The following is a 20556-nucleotide window of genomic DNA, read 5'->3' on the forward strand; positions in this document are numbered from 1 at the left end:
CACAAAAGATGAATTAACTTTATTCATCCTCACCTGGCACTGCTGTTTCCTCACCTCTCTATCCTGTGCTTCCCTGCTTCCATGTCTAGAATACTGCTATGTTTTAATTCCAGCCACTCAGTATCACACAGCCACCTGTTTCCCCCTATCCCCTCAGCAGGATGGGATGGAGAAGTAGAAAAAGGTAAAATTCACAGGTTAAGAATGCTTTAATTATTGAAATAAAGTAAAAGATTGATGATGATGATGATAGTGAAAAACAATTTAAAAAGGGAAAAAGGAAAACAAGCGATGCACAATACAGTCTCTCACCACCCACTGACCAAGGCCCAGCCCATCCCTGAGCAGCAATCACTTGCTCACAGCCAACTCCCCTCCATTTGAATACTGAGAATAACATTGCATCCTATGGAATGTGTCTTTGGCCACTTCAGGTCAGCTGTCCTGGCCATGCTCCATCCCAGCTTCTTCTGCACCTGGTTTCTGGCAGAGCAAGAGAAATTGAAAAGGTATTGATTTAGAGTAAGCACTACTTAGCAGCAACTGAAACATCAGTGTGTTATCAACATTATTTCACACTAAATCCAAGACACAGAACTGTGCCAGCTACTAAGAAGAAAATTAGTTCTATCCCAGCTAAAACTTGTACTACATCACTTGTTCCATATAACGTATGTCATACCGCCCTTCCAATACCCTACCTATCATCTTTCCTGTTTTTGGGTATGTGCACATAGATATATTCTCTTAGAGAATGGACCATTTATTGAGTTCATTTAGTCCATGAAATTGGGCTCCATCTGTCATAACAATCTTTCACGGCAGCAAAGATGGTGTGTGAATTGTTGCATGTTGAAGTCAGTTCTGATTCCATCACTGCTGTGCTTGTCCAGTTTCATCAAAATTCAGTTTTCATTAATGTGACAATCAAAACGAAGTGAGGCTCAAATCTCAGTGTGATGAACATACAGCCACTGCCCAAGTGATAATATATAGTGTTACCTAGCAATTAACATCATGCAATTTAATTGATTGGCTATTCTTACCCGAAATCAAATTCCCCTGAGGCACACACCAGACCTCCCCATCCTCCCACTTTACCCACCAAGGGCACTCAGGCTCCTGAGTAAAAGCAATCCTATGCATGGATCAGCCTTTGCCTGAGGCAGGAATAACTCAGACTGTTTTCCCTGGAGTATTTTTTATGTCCACTATAGCAACTTTATCCCATTCTACAGTCATAAAAGTTTGGGGAGGGCTGGATCAGTGGGCAGATTGCCTAGTGTTGACTAACCAGGTTGCCTTTGTAACCCAAAGTTTGAGGGTCCCCCCATCCATTGCTTTCAGTGTAGTCTTTAACAGTCCATTGCATTGTTCAATTTTTCCAGAGGCTGGTGCATGAGAGGGGATGTAACACACCACTCAATACCCTTCTCTTTGGACCAGAGGTCTGTAAGGTTCTGTTGGATGTGAGTCCAATGTCTGGAGTTCTTTCTGGAGTACCATGTTACAGGCATTTGTTTAGCCCTAAACAAGATCTGAACCGAATTCAACAGCAGGCTGGATGGTAGCAGAAGGAGCAGGTTTGTTTTGAGGTAATTCAAAGGATATTAAATACCTTTAGAAATCCCACATGCTACACTAAACAGCCTGGAGGGAGGGAGGAAGTTTGTCCCCTATATTGTCTCTGCAAGGAGAAAAGGTGGAGAGTGTAGTTATTAATAGTTCCCAATAGATGGCTCCCGAAACACAGAGGTGACAGCAGTGCTGAGCACACAGATCACACGTACCAGATTAGTTTCACAACCAGTGATTCCATCTAATCATAAGCCAGTATTGCATAGAACAACAAAATGACAGCCTTGGCCCAGACCTTGAGAAGGATAGGCAGCACAACAGGGAACACACACATCAAGTGAAGTTTTGTATGAACACACATGCAGAAACTCTGAGAGCCAGTGACTATAGAGCTAATAAAATGAATGCTTAAAACAATTTTGTTTTAATGTGCTCTGGTCAGATCTGTTGTTTCCTCAACTCTTTCTGCCCCACACTGGGCACTAAGAAGGACTGTCGTGGTTTAACCCCTGCTGGCAACCAAGCGCTACACAGCCACATGCTCATGCTTCTCCCACCCACAGTGGAATAAAGAAGCAAATTGGAAAAACGTAAAACTCGTGGGTTGAGAAAAGAGCAGTTTAATAATAATAGTCATGGTAAAAATAATATTAAAAGGAAAAGGAGAAAACAAATTAAAACCAAAAAAACCAAGTGATGCACAATACTCACCACCCACTGACTCCCCAGCCTACACCTGTGCAGCATTTGGTGGCTTCTGGCAAAACTCTCCCCAGTGTATGTACTGGGCATGATGTTCTCTAGTACAGAATATCCCTCGGGCCAGTTTGTGTCAGCTGTCCTGGCCATGCTCCCTTCCAATTTCTTGTGCATCTGCTCACTGACAGAGCATGGGAAACTGAAAAGTCCTTGATTTAGAGTAAGCTCTTCTTAGCAACAATGAAAACATCAGTGTGTTATTAACTTTATTTTCATACTAATTCAAAACACAGCATTGTGCCACCTACTAAGAAAATAACTACATCCCAGCTGAAATTGGGAAATATCCCCCTCTGCCTGAACATCACCACTCTGTCCTTGCCCAGATGTTCAACACCATCTGAGTTCCTGCAGAGGCTTTAAGGGATTTAGAGATATCAGCTCACATTGTGAAAGATTAACAATGAGCAGTGACACCTTGTCTCTGAGCAAGGCAGCCCCTACACTACAACAGCTGATAAAAGACAAGGTGATGTGGGGCATGTATGGAGGCTTTTGCTGGCCTTTTCCAGGAGAAATACACTAGCAACAAACCAGAATTTACTGTACAATAAACAACTACATGTTGATTGCAATATTCTGCCATTTCCCCTTCCTTTCCACTGGCACTGTTATCCTGCACATGGGAGACATCAGTTAAATACAAATTCACTGCATGTCTTTGAAATTTCACACCAAAAAATAAACTAAAACCAACCCAATCCAAACCTTTACAAGAATTTTCTGGAAAATAAATACTGGGAAAATTTAAATATCTTTCCTAACTAAGCCACTGACTAATATTTTACGATTTTTAAAAAATTCCTGATTTGATATTTGGTGCAAGAAAGTTTTGGGCTGTTTATAGTGAAGGTAGGAGGTGTTAAAATTGGTTTCTGTGCTGAAACTCACCAACTACAGAACAAAGGATCTTTCAATTCCTAGTAAGAGTTGCACTGTCAGAAAACTAGAGAAAATTCACCCAGGTATCCCTGCATGTATTGGCAAAGTTAGGAGTAAGGAAATTGATTGGGGTCCATGTGAAAGCCTGAAAACAGACTAGAAGTTATGGACAAGAGCTTTATGTTGAATTTTGTGAAGGGAAAGCTAAAACTCCATTGACAGTTTATGCAAATTAGACCCTGAAAATCAGCTAATGTTGCAGTTAATGGGAAACAGGTGAAGTCAGCCAAGTGTAGAGAAATGAGGCAGACAAGCAGATTCCAAAGAGGAATGTAATATATCTTTGAGAGTTGTATGCTTGAAAAAAATAGATGCCTCAAAGTTAAATATGAACAATTTTTACCTGTCAAATGTAGTGGGAAAGAGGAAAAATTGCATGCAGTGGTGCACTCTGGTTTTTAACTTCTGATCTAAGGCCCACAGATTAGAGAAGGCAAGTGTAAAGGGTATTTTAAGAACACAGGGCTCTCAATCTCAATGGCAGTTTGTTGTTCTGCATGAGCTATGTGTTGTTTGAAAGACATCGTGCCTCTTCAGTGGGCAAACAAAAACCAGAGAGCAAGCCAAACAAAGGGATAAAGAAAGAAGAAAGATACACACTTCACATTAAACTCAGGAGATGAAGAGTCTTGAGAAGTGATCAGGAAGAGATCACAGTGCTGAAGTAGTGAAAAAAGTTGACAGTAAAATTTAAATTTCTAATGTAAGAACAATGAGATATGAGATATGATGTTTATATTGAAAGTTCAAGTGGGAATGTTGAATGTATTATTTTACAGAAAAGAATTTAAATGGACATTAGGTACTTAAAGTCAGATTGTACTCACTTACTTAACTAAAAACTGGGTAACTGGATAGAATATTGGAAGTTCTATTCCAAAAGTGATTACATAAAAATTGCACCTTCCTACTCAACAGATTTGATTGCTGTGTTTATTCAGAGTCAGATCTATTTACCTCAAAGACAAAAATATGCCTTTACAACTTTTATTCCTGTCCTGTCTCCTTGCAGAACCCACACAATTCAGCCAGGGGTCTAGATGTCATTCATTCTTGTGCAACAGCTAAATTACTTCGCATCATTCCACCAAATATAAGAGCAATCAGAACAGATTCAGTGCAGATATCAGGGAAATAAGTTTTACATTCTGCATTGTGGAGTAGACCACAGAAGATTTTATTGGTTCCACCTGGTCTTAAAAATCAGACAAATTTGACTAAACATTATTTTAAAATACTGACTTCCCTAAAAGTCATGGGTTTTTCCACTGACTTCAGTCAAACCTGGATCTATGAAGACATAAACTAATTCTCAACCATTTTCTGTCATTTATTGGTGTGAATGCAATTGGCCTCTGGGAAAAAAAAATTCTTTGGTTGGTGCTGTTGCTGTTAAAGAGGCTTCATCCAGATTCTCAAATATTCGTCACTTTTTATAATATACAAAGGTACATACATTTATATACGTTTATATACATTTGTTATGCAATGATACTTACAGAAAATACCTAGAATTGACATTACGGCAAGGTTCTTTAATTCAGATTGTACTCTTATATTTAACTAAAAACTGGATAAGATGTAAGTACTCCAACTACCTATGCAATGTGAACCATAGAGATTTCCCCCTTGATTCTTTCCATTATTCTCTCTTCTTCCCAAAGTGAAAAGTGAGGTTTTTCAATTCAACTTACACAAAGTTCTGGTAACGTGATATAAGCTGAAATTAAAGGTGAACAAATTTTGGCTCTTTCAGACAAAAACTTCTGCTTAAGTCAGAACAGGTCAAAAAGAGCAAATTGAGCAAGTATCTGCAAATACTTCTCCCAAGAGCTATAAAAAGCCAATAGAAAGCAAATCTAAAAGGCAAACAACCTGTTCTCCCTCAACTTTACAGTGGAATTGTGCTTAAATGCAATCTATAGCCAAAAATATTGTAATTTAAATGGTAAAGAAAGTTTAAGAAAATTTCAGTGAGTTTCCAGAAATAGCAATCTTTAAAGCAAAGTGAAGAAAAAAACTGTATTAAAAAACTTTCATATAAAATGTGGCTGAATTTACCTTTACAGATATGTGAAAAGACCCTTGGTCACAGCCTCAGTGATGTAAACTGGAATAGCAATACTAGGAATCCAATCCATTACTATTTTTTTAAATATCCTATGTAGCATGCTATGGTCTAGGACTGGTAAAGGTTTGGGCTGTGTATAAAGAAGGCATATGCATGAAGGGACCATGATGACCATAACACATTCATTAAAAAGTGTCTTGTGGCTAATAATTTCTAGGCTTTTTTAAAAAATAAATTATATAATTAATGAACTCAGAGAATATTTTAGTTAAAGAAGAATAGACACAAGTTCTACAGGATGGTGCCAATACACATCACAACTAAACAGCAAACTTTGCCAGCAATGTGTAGGGACACTAAATACTGTTGAATGGAAGCTCTACAGAAGCAGGCTAAGAATATATAACAAATATAAAAAATGTAACAAACACCATTGTGGTACCATATTCAAAATGGAATCTGATCATTTTAGTAATATCCTAAGATGAATTTGGGGCAAAAAAAAAGGGTGATGATTTTAAACAGTTTTTTAGTGTCAGCACCGAGCATTTACTATTTTCATAGCACTGAGCTTAGACAATAAAAACAGGGCAGTGAGTCACTCTTTACCTTCAGCCATTCAATGATGCAATAGTGCTGTTCAAAATGCCTACAGAAAAAGGCTGAAATTGAACAAAACATTGCTCTTTAGCTTGATTACATCTCTGAAAATATATACCTTTTTAGAAACACAAAATCAGATGAAGAAAAAGAAGAGAAAAAGAAAAAAGAAAAAAACCTAAAAATATTCCTATCCTAAAAATGCAATCTTTACCTTTTTTAAGGTTATTTTTAATTGACTACCTTAGAAACTGCTTTCATTTCATAGGGACTGAACTAGGAAATATCAGGGTTTATATTCACCATGGAATGCATGAAAGCAGGATGTCTTTAACATACAAAACTATTGTGGCTTAACCTCAGCCAGCAACAAGGTACCACACAGCTGTTCTCTCTCACCCCGGATGCCTTGGCCCCACCTTCCTCTTGGGGGAGGAGGATCAAGAAAAAATGAGATAGGAAAAGTTTTATAACTGAAACACAATGAAATTTAAATATTCTACAAGCGATCCACAACGCATCATCACCACTTCCTGATGGATGCCCAGCCCATCCCTGGGCAGCAATCAACAGCTCCTGGCCAGCTCTCCCTAGTTTATTTGTTGAGCATGACATTCATTATGGCCAATTCAGGTCAGCCATGCTCCTTCCAAGCTTCTTGTGCATCTCCTTGCTGGCAGAGCATGGGAACCAGAAAAGTTCTTGATTTAGAGTAAGCACCACATAGCAACAACTGAAACATCAGTGTGTTGTCAATGTTTTTCTCATATAAATCCAAAACACAGCACTGTGCCAGCTGCTGAGAGGAAAATGAACACTTACCCGTATGAAACCAGGACAAGAATTCATTTACTAAATGCCATGCACTTCTGTGGTGTTGCTGAGTAACTGAAGACATTTAATTAATAACATAATAAAGCTGAACACTCCACAGCATAGGAATAACTTAAAGGAATTAGAAAAGAGCGTAGCTGCAATCAGCAGCCTTTGGGATTGGGCAGTTATGAGTAAAGAACGCCAATTTAATCTAATACTTAAAAGCCTTGCAAGTCAATAAATAATGGTCAGCAGTGCTGAAAACAATAATAGTAAGTATAATGCTGAGAAAAATGCTGTAACATTGAAGAATGGAGGAATGGAGTAATCCTCATGGTTTAGGGTTTTTCCATGTATGATTTGTGGTATTCCACATCAAATTGAAAAGTGGATTCTGGATTCTTGGCCTAGAGCTGCAGTTCCTTGTAGACAATTCACTGACACAATATAACTGCTTTCTCTCAACACATTCAACTCCCAGTACTGACTAGAAGGCCTCCAAGATGCCAAGAAAGCTGAGTCTTTCTGGAGTCAGCCTGTTGCCACCCTCACACAGCAGCTCATCCAACAAGGATGAGGTAGTTGAGAACACACAAGCATTTTTTGAATTATGAGGGTGCACCAAGCTGAATATCACGCACTAACAATTGCCAGCTGCCCACTGTTGACCTTCTGAAATGTGTTGACCATGTGATGTTGCAGCTCCCTATCAGAAGCAGTTCTGATGCAAGCTTACATAGAAACCATGGTAGAAACAAGATGTTTTGCCTGAAGAGAAATCACAGGGAAAAGACTGCTGTTCCTTCCTGCTGTCCCATATGCTGCAATCACCTCATTTTGTCAGTTATCATGTTCAAAACCACGCTTCCTAGAATCATAGAATCATAGAACCATAAAGGTTGGAAAAGACCTTTGGGACCATCAAGTCCTGCCCAGCACCACCACCATGTTTACTGTTTAAACATGTTCTCAAGTGCCATATCCACACATTTTTTGAACACTTGCAGTGGTGGTGACTTCACCACTTCCATGGGAAGCCTGTTCCAGTGCTTTACAACACTTTTGATGAAGCTTTTTTTTCCCTGGTATCCAATCTAAACCTCCCTTGATGCAATTTAGGGCTGTTTCCAGTAGTGGCAATACTTGCCAAAATTGCTCTTTTTCTTTTTTTAGTTCTGCTGATTTGGTATTTCATTCTTTTGTTGGTCATACTTAAGCAAACTGCAAAAACACTCCTTGCAGGGCTCAGAGACCTTTATAATTTACACTGCCAACAGTGACAGTAAACAGATAGCTACTTCCTGTCAGCACTCTCCCTGTGCTCTCTCACAGATGGAGCACTGTTTTCACCACACAAGGTATAGAAAATTCACCATATGTTAGAAAGTTTTCAGGCATGAATCATGAAGTCAGAACAAAACATAAGAAAAAAAACCCCACCACCACCAAAAAACAAACAAACAAACAAAAAAACCCCACCAAAAATAAAAAAAAGCTTTTGCTCTTCTTTTTGTTTATTAGAAGCTTGTATGGGCAGGAACAAAATGGGTAATTTCCACTACTAGATGTGTCCAAGAATGAGCTGTCTGCAAAGGAAATTCCACCTGAACATGAGGAAGAACTTCTTTGCCGTGCAGGTGACCGAGCACTTGATTGCTCAGAGAGTTGTGGAATCTTTCTCACTGGAGGTATTCCAGAACCATCTGGATGCAATCCTGTGCCATGTACTCTAGGATGACTCTGCTTAAGAAGGGGGTTTTGACCAGATTATTCACTGTTGTACCTTCCAAACTGACCCATTCTGTGATTCTGTGAACCCATGTCATTCTTGTGAAAGAATTTCTGGAATGTTCTTCTTTTGCTTTTCCATTGCCAAGCAGAATGGGTTGCAAAGGTACAGACTTCTCTCTTGGACTCTGTAAAGGGCTATATGTATTGGTAATATGATAGATTAACCAATATTCACAAGAATTGATTGATTGAACCATCCTTCATAAAGCTTTGTTGTATTCTAATTGCGCAAAAAAATTATCAAGTACCAAGATTAAGCTTTAGGTGAAAGAATAGTCAAAATAGCTTATAGTTTAGGTGTCATTTCTTGAAATACGATCTGGACTCTGAGCGAAACTGAGTTTCCTTTCTATTGCCACAAGCAAAAAGATTCTGCAGAATAAATTAGGATGCTCACTGGAATCTATGTAAATGTGTTAAAGAAATGTCTTCACCATAGGTTTCCCACAGCAGAGTCTCAGATGTCTGATACCAGGAAGAAATAATTTAATATTTGAGTGGTACAGCAGGATTGGCTCAAACTGAGTACTCCAAACAAAGGAATCCATAGGAACTATGCTGTTACAAACTAAGTTTCCCACCCCTTATGTGACAGTTTGGTCCAATATTTGCATTAGGGTCTGAGGTCTTCTTGTTCTCTGCTGGTTGTCTTCACTGTCTCTAGGCAGACTATTTCTCCTCCTGTCTCTAAGGCTGCAGCCTCTGCTGATGGAGGTAGTGACCTTCCTTGCTTCCCTATCTTCCACTGTGAACTAGCTGTGGAGCATCCCTTTATCTAAGTACATAAAAATCTCAGCATATTTAGGAAAAAGTTTACAACTTGTGGCCTGAGGCTTCAGCATGTGCACCTACTAATGCTAGTAAGGTACACAAAGTGATGAATTCCCTTTTTCGTTTACAAATGTACTACCTCGGTCCCGTTCTTGTAACAACTCCCAGGGAATTCTATTTAGTTTCTGCAGTAAGTGATTTTCTACTAGGTCAAAAAGATTGGTAACACGAAAGAAAGCATATCATCACTCTTTCCAAGTCTTCTCGTTGCTCTGTTCAGGCATTGAAAGACAAATAGAGATAAAAACCAGCAATAGGAGATGTTTCAGTAGAACCAGGGAGGAAAGGAATATACACAGGGAATCAGTCCATTCAACAAGAAATCACCATCTTCACATAGACATTTATCACAGTAGATTTGCTACCTGAAAGACTCTTACAATAATACAACATAATGAGGCTGCTGGGATCTGTGGAAATACAAAAAATTAGAGAGTTTTGGAAAACTGTCTAATTTTATAAATTCCCACATATTTATAAATTCCCACTACCTTGGACCACAGTAGGTAGTGATTTGTAGAGTAACCAGGATAGATATGAGCCTCAGACACCCATGTCCGTGGTCTGGTATCATAGCAAAATTCCATTTTAAGCTATATTTTAAGACAATATGCTAGATCATGAGACCAAGTGACTAAAATTGTGCCCATCCATTTCTACAGACTCTGTCAGAGAATGTTAATGTCAGTCAGAGGAGCATCATGTGTTACAATTTACATATCACAGCTTTTTCATGAGAATTAGGAAAGGATGGTTCAGTCTTTCTTATCTTGACAAGGTAGTAATTTTAGTTAGATCACACTTGATGGGTGAAGCCAAAGTAGTGAGAATTAGTCAGAGAATTACTTCTGGAATGACATAATTTAAAAATTATTTATGATGTCTGAACTTTTATCTGCTGTGTGCAAAGGAAACTGGGCATAGATTAAGTATTAAAGAGGATAAAAAATAAGAAACCTGCAAGGTATACTGACAAGTGATGAACAGCCATAAAACCAACATTATGTTCCAAAGCCTTTAAACAAAAATCTTATAAAGTGAATTTCTTTTTCACCATTAACATGGTGAAAGATAGCTCTTTAGGCAGAGATTACCATTGTGTTTTTGTAAACAAACTCATATTACTCTTAAATTTCATGCAAACACAAAAAAAAACCCCTTCCCCAATCCTTTGAAAAGGTTTTTAAAACTTGTATACTGATATTGTAAGATCTTGTAGGATCTTAAAGAACATTTCTTTCGATATCAGTCGGGCCAGGGTGCCTTCCTCTCCGACAGTAGTCACTGAAATTATTCTCCTCTGAGCAGACACCTTGCACTACCAGCTCCTCAAAGGGCATATGAAATTCTTCAGAAGACCCTCTTGCCACTCTCTTGATACTCTGCTGTGGTGGGCATTGCAAGAGTGGTCCAGGGTTCCATTAAGACTTCATAAATGGGAACGCCAGTCCCTTATTCAGCACTGATTTGATAATCATCCTTAGCACAAACACTTCACATAATGAACCTCTTTACAAAAACCTTAAATGTAAGCACTATGATTGCAAAGCTGTCATGTTCCTGGAATACTGACTGCCCCCCATGTCTTTAAAAATAGTAAGGGAAGCCAGATGCAGTTACATTCCCCTCTGAATTTAGTGCTTGATTAAATCATAAGCAAATCATCAGACCATGATGAGCAAAGCACCCTCTATACCAAATGATGTTGTAATCATCAAAGCAATGCAAAAAATTAAAATCTCAAAGCAAAGGCTGGCTGATTCTAGTATTTTCTAAACATGCATGGATTGTTGATTAATGTATCTTATACAACCACCAAAAGTAGACCAAAGCATATGATTCATTAAAGTCTGCTGGCTGGAACTGCTGATTGATTGCGCTCACATCCTGAGGATCACAAGCATTCTGAGGATTTATGGCAACTGACTCTAACTCACTTTTTAAGTGATAATATTACAACTTTATTGGGTCAAGGAATGAATACTCAATAGGCAGGAATACCAAAACACAGGCTTTGACATCAAAGTATAATGAAGACATATCAGCATCAATAAAGGTACATAAAAAGATTTTTAAGCAACTGAAGTACATAAAGGTAGTAAAAAAAGCTAGGCAATTATTGGTGGAAAATATCAGTTATATGGCTTTATGACAGCTGCCTTTCAGTCACTAGACCTTCAAGAAGTTACATTAGAATAATGTATATTCAGACCTATATTCAGTGTATTTCAATTGTTGCAAAATATGAATTCAGTGTAATCAAACTATGCTCTCCAAAAGAAAACAATGCAATAAAGGTTTATTATGCCTCTGCCTATTAGGAGTCATGTATATAAAGATCTCTGGAAAAGGAAAGATTAGAAACAAAAATTTGACAGTACTTATGGTATGAGTAGACTGCAACCTTATTGGTCTGGCTAGCCAGGTTTGCTGCAAGCCTAAGCAATAAAAGAGCACCACAATGTGCACACAATATTATATTTTTTACAAATAAAATTTTTTCAGGTGAATAAACTGAGGAACCCTGAATTTTTGTGGTGGCACTAGATCAAACAAGCAAGTGATCAGAGAGGAAATATAATGCAAGATTTCTAGCACTCAATTTATTTAAAGGCTTCTTTAGTGTTCCTTCTTTTTCTTCTCAAATAAACTCTTCTTTTGGTCTTTCATCACATACTCATAATCATATTCATGTAACAAACATACATTTGTGAATCACAGCATTCTGCACAGCTGCATTTGGGCACCAGCTCTTTCATGCACTGCACCAGAGCAGTTGTTGGTGGAGATTTGTTCATACAAGCCTGTGTTTTAATTTTGGTTGTTTGGAACACTCCTGCTAAGGAACAACCGCTAGAACTACCACAAAAATAATAAATACTCTATATTAATTTAAGCCTGCTGTCTAAATTAATTAGTATAAAATGAGTAGTGAGTAACAATAATTTATTGTTAGTAATTTATAAATTAGTATTAATAATTTATTATTACTAATTTATTATTTACTAATGTTAATTAATACTAAATTAGTATACTTTATATTAAATTAAGGCCTACAGCAGATTCCCAACAATGTTGACTATGTAACATTCTTATATCGATTGGACACCCATGCTGTCACTCCTTGTTCCTTGCTTTTGTTTCTTTTTGGAACCCACTGCTGTAAACTGAATTTTATCAATGTCAGTATTTTAGAAACGCATCAGTGTTTCATTAAAATGCTTTCTCTGATCCCCTGTCTCTTTGCACCTCACTCTGCCCTGATTAGGAATTGCCCAAGCATAAAAAGAAATAGTCAGCCCCCAGGTCTTGGAAGTCAGGGCTGGCTTCAGGTTTCTGCTGAGCTATAAGGAGTAATCAAGCAAGGCAAAAAATTAAGCTTGGGGACTTTTTAGACTTTTTTCAGATGAGCTTGTGGCAAAAATCTTCCTGCTTGCTGTGCATCTGTCTTTTACCCTGTTGAGTAAAAGGGAAATGCTACGAAACAAAAAGGAAGTGGAGTGTGGGGGTACAGTACTATTCTTTCCTGATTTTTCTGAAGTAAAGCACAAGGGGAGTGTGGGAATCAGTCACGTGGCACTTTCTGTCTAGTTGAAATGCTGCAGGGATTAAAGGGAGTTAACAGCTGTTCTCAAATTGTTGTTTTTAAGCATACCATCCTGAATGAAGGAAGCAGCAGCATGGAATAAAGAGCTACATCAATGCACATGGGGAAACATACTTTGCCAAAGACATGGAGGCACAGTCTCCTCAATGCACAACCCTGCATAAAAAGTATGATGGTTCTCTTGGCTCCAGAAAGCAGCTATTAAGAAAACAAATATTGAAGCTACCAGGAGAACATCCCATTAGTGATGTGCTTAAAATTAATTTTAAGTGAGGTCTCTCTCTTTCACTTGCCAAGAGAACCTAAGGCACCAAATGATCCTTTTGTTTCTGATGAATGCCTTTAATCTCATGTGGCCAGGCAATTGCAAACTGCCAATGCTAGAGAGCACTGAGTTCTGGAAGTCATAAAATATTCCTAGCAGTGATGTCTGGAGCTTTGAAGAGGATCAAAGTACAGGTGTTTTCTAAACATCCCCTGGGTTAATGGATCTGAAGCAGAACATGATGGTTTTCGTCTTCCTTCACTGCAAAGCGAACATGGGATATCCATATAAATGTGGCAAGAATAAATGCAATTCTGCAGCAAAATATGCTTAGCCTTTATTTGCCTTTAACTCATACTTTGACACGTAAGGTGTCAGTTAAGACAGTATATTTTTGCTGTAATTAGGATGGTGAAGGAAGTAAATGCATGTTTCTTCAGCTTCTTTTCAAACCTACAGCCAACCAGAAAGAGTTCATTGCATGCTAAGGATAACACAGAAGTAGTAGACTGGTCCTGAGGCCAGTACCTGGTGCTTCAGAAGGAGATGCAAGAAGCCTCAGATTAAACAGCTACAGAATGACTTTCTCAAAGGGAAAGCTGCCCTGCAACTTTTCTCTCATCCTGGATTAAAGATCACTTTCATCCAGAAACACATGGGCTTTTAACTCTTTTATAGTTTCTGTTTCTTAAACCCTATCATGTGTTAATCAAAGCCACTGCTTGTTAAGGAAACAAATTTAGAAATCCTGTAACCCTTAATGTTTTGGTTTGGTGGTTTGGGGTGTTTGGGGTGGTTTTTTTTGTTCTTCATAGTTAAAGTCTGTTTCTGCTGGTCACTGTTGGCTGCAAATCTTGTGCCTTGACAGAGCCAGTTTTGTTTCCTGAGACATGATGTCTCTGACCGCTCCCTACAAGAGCTGCAGCTGTGCACATTTACACACCTGTGAGCAGGTATGTGAATATGTAAGCACATTGGCTCTGAGGAGCATGGTCTGTTTTTGTAAACATGGATGTTGTCTTTGTCATCTTTTCATGATTTAAAAATAATGAAACATGGAAAGAAATTCTCCATTCACTATCAATGTTTGTGTTCTGCACTGGCATTAACATCAGCTTGACCAGACTGCTGACCTGAACTAAAAACAGTATAGACAGCCAAGGGGAGAGACTTACTTAATAATCCTATCTATCTGGCTGTCAGATCCTCTTGACAGAATGTCTGACTGAGAGACATAATAGGTTGGTTTATTTTATTCTAGTTTTTCAAATTAAAGTGAGAATTATTATTTTTTTAATTGATGGGAGCTTGTGAAAAAATACCTTCCATAACTGGGGAAATCAATGAACACTTCTTATTTGAGACCTGAAAAAGACACCAGGCATACCTGAGCTCTGAAAAACTCAGCTAACATGCAATTGGCTTTGATTTTGTGGCCATTTGGTCCAATTCGACTTCTCTTCTATATTTGTCTAAGGGAAGACAAATTCTCCATTTTTGTGGAAACCAACAGCATCAACAAAATGATTCTTAAGTAACATCAATAACAGGAGAAATAGAAATCTTATTTGATGTTTACTTCCAAGGTCTTTAGCCGTGTTTTACTTGTCTTTGTCAGCCAGACAATTCAGAAGGTACACAGAGCACATGTGTGACATGCCTATAAGATTTAATGGCTTTCAGATAGCTAACTGAGGTAAAGCCAAAGCAAAGATTTTCTTGGGTTCTTGAACTCATTCCTCTCCGGCGCTAGCTTGCAGCAAACGTTTCTAATGGCTTAATAGCATAAATCAGTACGTATGAATAATTTTATAAGTCTCAGATTTCTGTGAATTCTCTGAATGAGTCCATCTTGTTTAAAACCTCAGGAAGTCATTGAGTCACCATGTGAAAGATCAAAGACCTTGTTCTGAGAAAGAGAAAAATGAAATGCAGTAAAAAACTAGCAGAAAACTGAGAAAAGAGAAAGGAATGCTGTTTTTTAAGAATATTTATAAATATTCAGTAGGAGTATATAAAGACTGGACATAGTATGAACTGACCCCTGACAAAAGCTGGATAATGTGCAGTAGTTACAATAAAGGACTCTGTTTACTTGGCCAATTTTTGCTCTGTGTTTGACAAATGTAAAATGCATGCTATGAATGCAAGACATGGCAAACTACCCATCTAAGCATGCTCTACCTGTGACTACTAATAACAAGCTCTGGGGCTAAGTGGTAAGTTACACCAAAAAATCATTGGCCATGCACTTTGCCGTGCAGATGCATTTTACTGGGAGAGGTGAAAATACAATTATGCAAAATAAGTTGCTTTAAAATAAAGATTCAATAGCAAGAAAAACTTTTCTTAATTACATGGTTATGAGTTAAGTCCTCTCTTGCTATGGACTGCCTCTGGATCAGAAGGTTTTTGCAGCCTTGAGACTAAGTTTCTGCGATCAGGCTCAGTCCTATGTTAACATGTAGAAATGGTGTTGGGAGCAGATTTTGTTTCATGTCCTGCCAAGAGTACAGGCAAGCCAAGACAATTTTTGACCACTTATACCCAGCTGTGCAGGAAGCCACATGAGTTTCTATATCAGTAAAACACCATCCTACTCAGAGAGCATTCAGAATGCCTCACATGATTAAAATTTTGTTTTGTTTACAGTTACAAAGAGATCCATTTTAGCATCCAGGAATGGGGAAATAAGTAGGGTAACGGAATGTAAAGGGAACACTCCAGAGACGAGCACACCAAAACATTACCACATTCATTGTCAACTGCAATAAAACATCACAGCAGTGCCCTTCAGTATGCCCTGAAGCTGCAGTATGCTGCACAATAAAATATTTAATAATTATCACTCTTAGTTAAAAAAAGGCTAGAATAACATCATGTGAAAGTCCGAACAGTGAGAGCAACTCAAATAAGAAAGAGCTCTGAAATCACAGGATGTGATCCAGAGAGTATTTTTATTCCAAAGACATTAATGTGTTGGTCAAACTGATTAAAGTATCACCTTCCTGCCAATTACTTCCTATGGACCTCAAATAACAGAAGTTCTGCCTGGCGTGTTGGGTTACAATACCATATAAACCCAATTATAGAACCTTGAAATCAATTCAGAGCTGTAAAGAATTGTGCTGTCCAATAAGAATGATATTTCCAAGTCCCATGAGCACTAGCTCTTAATATAGCAATAGAGAGAGACAGGAATAATAAATACCCTCGAGTTTGATTCCACTGTTAACTGACCTGCACTTGCAGAATTGCAAATGGAAGTTTTGTCTCCTTCACAAACTGCTTGCGTCAAAGCATTGCCTGTCTGTATCTTTTTCGTCTGACTTCTAAGAGTGTTATCTACAACTTGCCTGTAGAGAATATAGACTAGCTCTAAATAGTAGCTTTACTACTAGCTCAGGATGCATGCTAGGGCTGATACAGCTTTTATACCTTAAGATTACTCCTATCCTGAAGACTGAAATTGCATTGAATTAAAACTGTTGTAATATTTAAGAAAATACACTGTCCTTTGGAGAACAGGGAAAAATGTCAAAAACTGTGTCAATCTCTTTTTCAGTGAAATTCATAGCAGAATTACATAATAGTAGTAGTCTGTGTCTGTAAGACTATGTATCAACCAGACTTTGTGAATGGGATACTCTCCTTATAGTAAATCCTTCCCCTCTGGGGTGCAGATCATGAGATGCATCCCAGAGGGGAAGGATTTACTTTTCACTAAATTCAGTGGATGCAGGGGAGCTCCAATCCCTTAATCATTTAGGTATAGTGAACAACCTTCACTGTGCTCCTGTTAACCAAGTCATGGAGCTTGAAATAATCTCATAAACAGACTCTGGGGCTTGGAATTGTGTGGACTAAGATAAATGTGACCTGAATGAGATTGTGTAAAACATTTGGTCTGTGACACAGCTGTTGAAGCCATTATCATTTAGCAATTATATCATCATAAAGCTGTCAACTGTGCAGTGCTTACTGGTAGCATTCCAGATTCTGGAAGCCCATGCCAAACACTTATCTGGCTTGCTTTGCCTCTGCAATGAAAAGAATTTTATGTTGAGAGACTCTTTTCAGTAGTTCAATAGTGAACTGCCCAAAGAGACTTTTCGAAGAGACAGTGAAAAAAAATATGGAATAGCAAGGATCAGAATGGTTGAGGTAGAATTTTCATATCTATTCCCACAGAATCTTTCCTTCAAACCCTTCCTGGTTTCCTACACACTGGCTTCAGGAAGCAGTGAGATGGATTCTTCACAGCTCTGTTCTCTGTAGGAACTACAAACACTTTCAACTGTTTTTATTTTCCTCAGACATTTTAACAAGATTAAAGAGGGAAAAATGCAGAAGAGAAACAGAGAGGTGAAGAAAGAGAGAGCTGCTTAGTGAATGAATGGTGGCCCACAGGATAATTCTTTTTCCTGCTTAGAATTAATTTAGCTTTAATGGTTGTTAAGTGGGATTTGTATAATAGGTTGTGTCTTTTAAAGCATTTAATTTACACAAGCTCAGACATTTCAGAAGGACCATTACAGACCTAGCTGTCTCTTCAGTTTAGCTTCTTCAAGAGAAAGTAAAAAGTAAATTGGCATTATGATTTGAGGGGAACCTATCACTTGAAGTAGTCTGGGCTTAGATAGGCATAGATTCCAAAATTTGAGGACAGTTTGTATGTCTGCAGGGTCAAGGAAAAGTGAAGTTTTTACTTTGCAGTGGTCTGTGTCATTTTTATAGAACTAATGGTGACAGAAGTTACAGTCTTGCAGCTAAAATGGCACATAAAATCTCTCCTAGTTGACTTTAAGTCAGAAAATGGAATGTATATTCCTGGTAGCTTCAGCAGGTAATATAACTATTCCTATGAGACTAGGACTAGGATTGCCTTCTTCCAACTTATTAAGAGGGCTACGAGTGCAGAACCTCAATCATAAACCTATACAGTTTAAGGGAACAATTTTATTGTTTTTAACGTATCTAAATTCAGTGCACTGCAGGCAGCATCAGTAACTTCCAAAAGGAAAGTTGAAATGTAGTGCAGGTACAAAGAGTCAACTTATTTGGTACAGCAAAACATATCTTCCTCTTTCCCGTGTGTGTGAGAGTCAATTTAGAAATTATAATTTATTTATGCAAACATCTCAAAAATTAAAAGAATATTTAAGACTCTTCAGCTTTGAGATTCCATTTATGGAATCACAGTGAATATCTTGAGGTTGGAAGGAATCTCTGGAGATTGTCTAGGCTGACCTCTGCTCTTGAATAATAGTCAGCTAGAGCAGCTTGCTCAGTATTCAATCAGGTTTGAAACATCTCCAAAGATATTAAATATCCAAAGATATTCAAGGGCTGTACAACATAGCTGGGTAACCTGTTCCTGTGTTTGACTACCCTTACAGTAAAAAATGAGGGGGATTATTTTTAAACAGAATTTCCTGGAATTGAATTTATGCCTCTTACACAACGGAGAATAGCTGATATTGTTTTCTTTATTCACACATTTATACCCATCAATAAGGTTCTTCCTGAACCTTCTTTTTTAAGGCTAAATAAACCCAGATCTCTCAGCCTCTCCTCTTATGGAAGGTGCTCCAGCCCCTTCATGATCTTAGTGGCCCTTTGCTGGACTTGCTCCAGCATGTCCCTACAATTCTTGTGCTGGGGACTCCGGAACTGTATACATATCTCAGATGTGATCTTCCTGGTGCATAATAGGGGTAATGAATTCCTTGATCTGGGAATACTTTTCTTAGTGCAGTCAGAAACGCTTTGGACTTATTTGCTGCAAGGGCATGTTGCTGACTCATCTTCAACCTCTCCTTGAGGCCTCCTACATCCCTTTTTTTTTTTTGCAAAGCTGCTTTCCAACTTTGGTACATGAGGTTATTCTTTCCCATGTACAGGATGTTCCCTTTCTCTCAACAGGTGTATCAATCAGTCCTCCCAGTTTTATATCATCTGCAAAATTGCTGAGGGTGGACTTTGTCCATCTGCCCAACTCATTATTGAAAATGTTAACTTGTGCTGTACAGGAGATGGATGGCATCAATCATCATTTTCAGCCACTGCAGTGAAGAATGATATGTAACAATAGCAAAAGTTCTCCACAACAAAGAGTAGTTTAGCAAATATATCATCTATTTCACTGGCAAACATGTCTGCTGCAATGACAGAGTTCTCTTGGGAACAGTCTTATAAATAAGAGCATCTTCCTCTCAGGAAAAAAAAACCAAACAAAAAAAACCCCAAGCAACAACAACAACAAAAAAAACCCACCCCAAATAAAAACCAAATCAAACCAAACCAAAACAAAACAAACAAACAAACAAATGAAAAAAAATTCCCAAAAAACCCACCAAACAAACTGGTGGGTGCAGGACAAAGAAACTGTGATAAAGAACTGACTTGCAGAAAAAAAGGAGTCAGCAACAACTTTGCCAGGCACTGATACCCTATGCCTACTTATGTATCTACACCAAAAAGGTATAAAATAGCTAATTGCTTACTTTAAATGAATTCTCTGCAAGAGCTTCATTGCATGAGATTTCCCTGCCATGACAGGAACCTTGCTGGGGAATCCTGGCTGACTCCAGACCCTGTGATTTTGGTAATCTTTAAAGCGCGATTTCCGCTCTTGATTAGCCTTACTCCTGAGAGAATTTTCTTGAGTGTCATACTAGTAACATCTCATATAATATATAGTAAGTAGAAAGCAATTGTCTGAGTTTTAATTCATAGTCCTTAGAAAGTTAATAAAACATTTGGGCAGAGGAAGAAAATAGTGAAAAGGCCTCACAAATCCAGAACAGTTTTCTGAATTAATTAAAAACTTAGGAAATTTGTCCTGCTGGAAATCATCCTAACCTCTCTGCAGATTTATACACTATAATAAATTACCAGCTGCATTTGAAGAGTTCCTTCTATCTCTACAACTGTAAAATGACATGCTATAGCTTTGCTGAAACTGAGACACCAATGCTAAGTGTAAGGTCCTCAAAACCCTTTCACCTTTAAATTGTATTGAAACCCAAAACATTTCAATACCACATTATTTTGCTGGTCTAAAGCTAACTGGCTAATGAGGAGGGATCAGTCATGGATGTAAGAAGAGGCTGAGTGAGCATCATAAGGGTTAAAGTGCTAAACTAGTGACCCAAAGATGTGGTGGGGGACAAAAAGGGGTTGGGACTACATGGTCTTTAAGGTCCATTCCAAACCCTTAACATTCTGTGATTGTATGCTTCTGTAATTTTATGATTTTGTGTTGTGTTTCACTGGAATTGATCTGGTTCTTGA

General features: G+C 38.1%; 1 protein-coding gene across 16 annotated transcripts in view; it reads left to right on the forward strand.

The window, feature by feature from the left end:
- LOC128932913 (trypsin-like) overlaps nt 1-20556 on the forward strand; it is a 63108-nt gene that overhangs the window by 30951 nt on the left and 11601 nt on the right. For 11 of the 16 annotated variants that reach the window (XM_054269662.1, XM_054269657.1, XM_054269658.1 and 8 more), the window contains one exon: nt 13039-14213. The exons of 4 other annotated variants lie outside the window; for them this stretch is intronic. The gene's annotated coding sequence lies outside the window, so the exon portion shown is untranslated. The remainder of the gene's footprint in view (nt 1-13038; nt 14214-20556) is intronic. One more of the 16 variants, XM_054269655.1, reaches the window with a different exon arrangement.

This window comes from Melozone crissalis, unplaced genomic scaffold (assembly GCF_028551555.1).
Source record: "Melozone crissalis strain CALT ecotype California unplaced genomic scaffold, PUWL_Pcris_2 ptg000008l_1, whole genome shotgun sequence".
Classification (NCBI taxonomy): domain Eukaryota; kingdom Metazoa; phylum Chordata; class Aves; order Passeriformes; family Passerellidae; genus Melozone; species Melozone crissalis.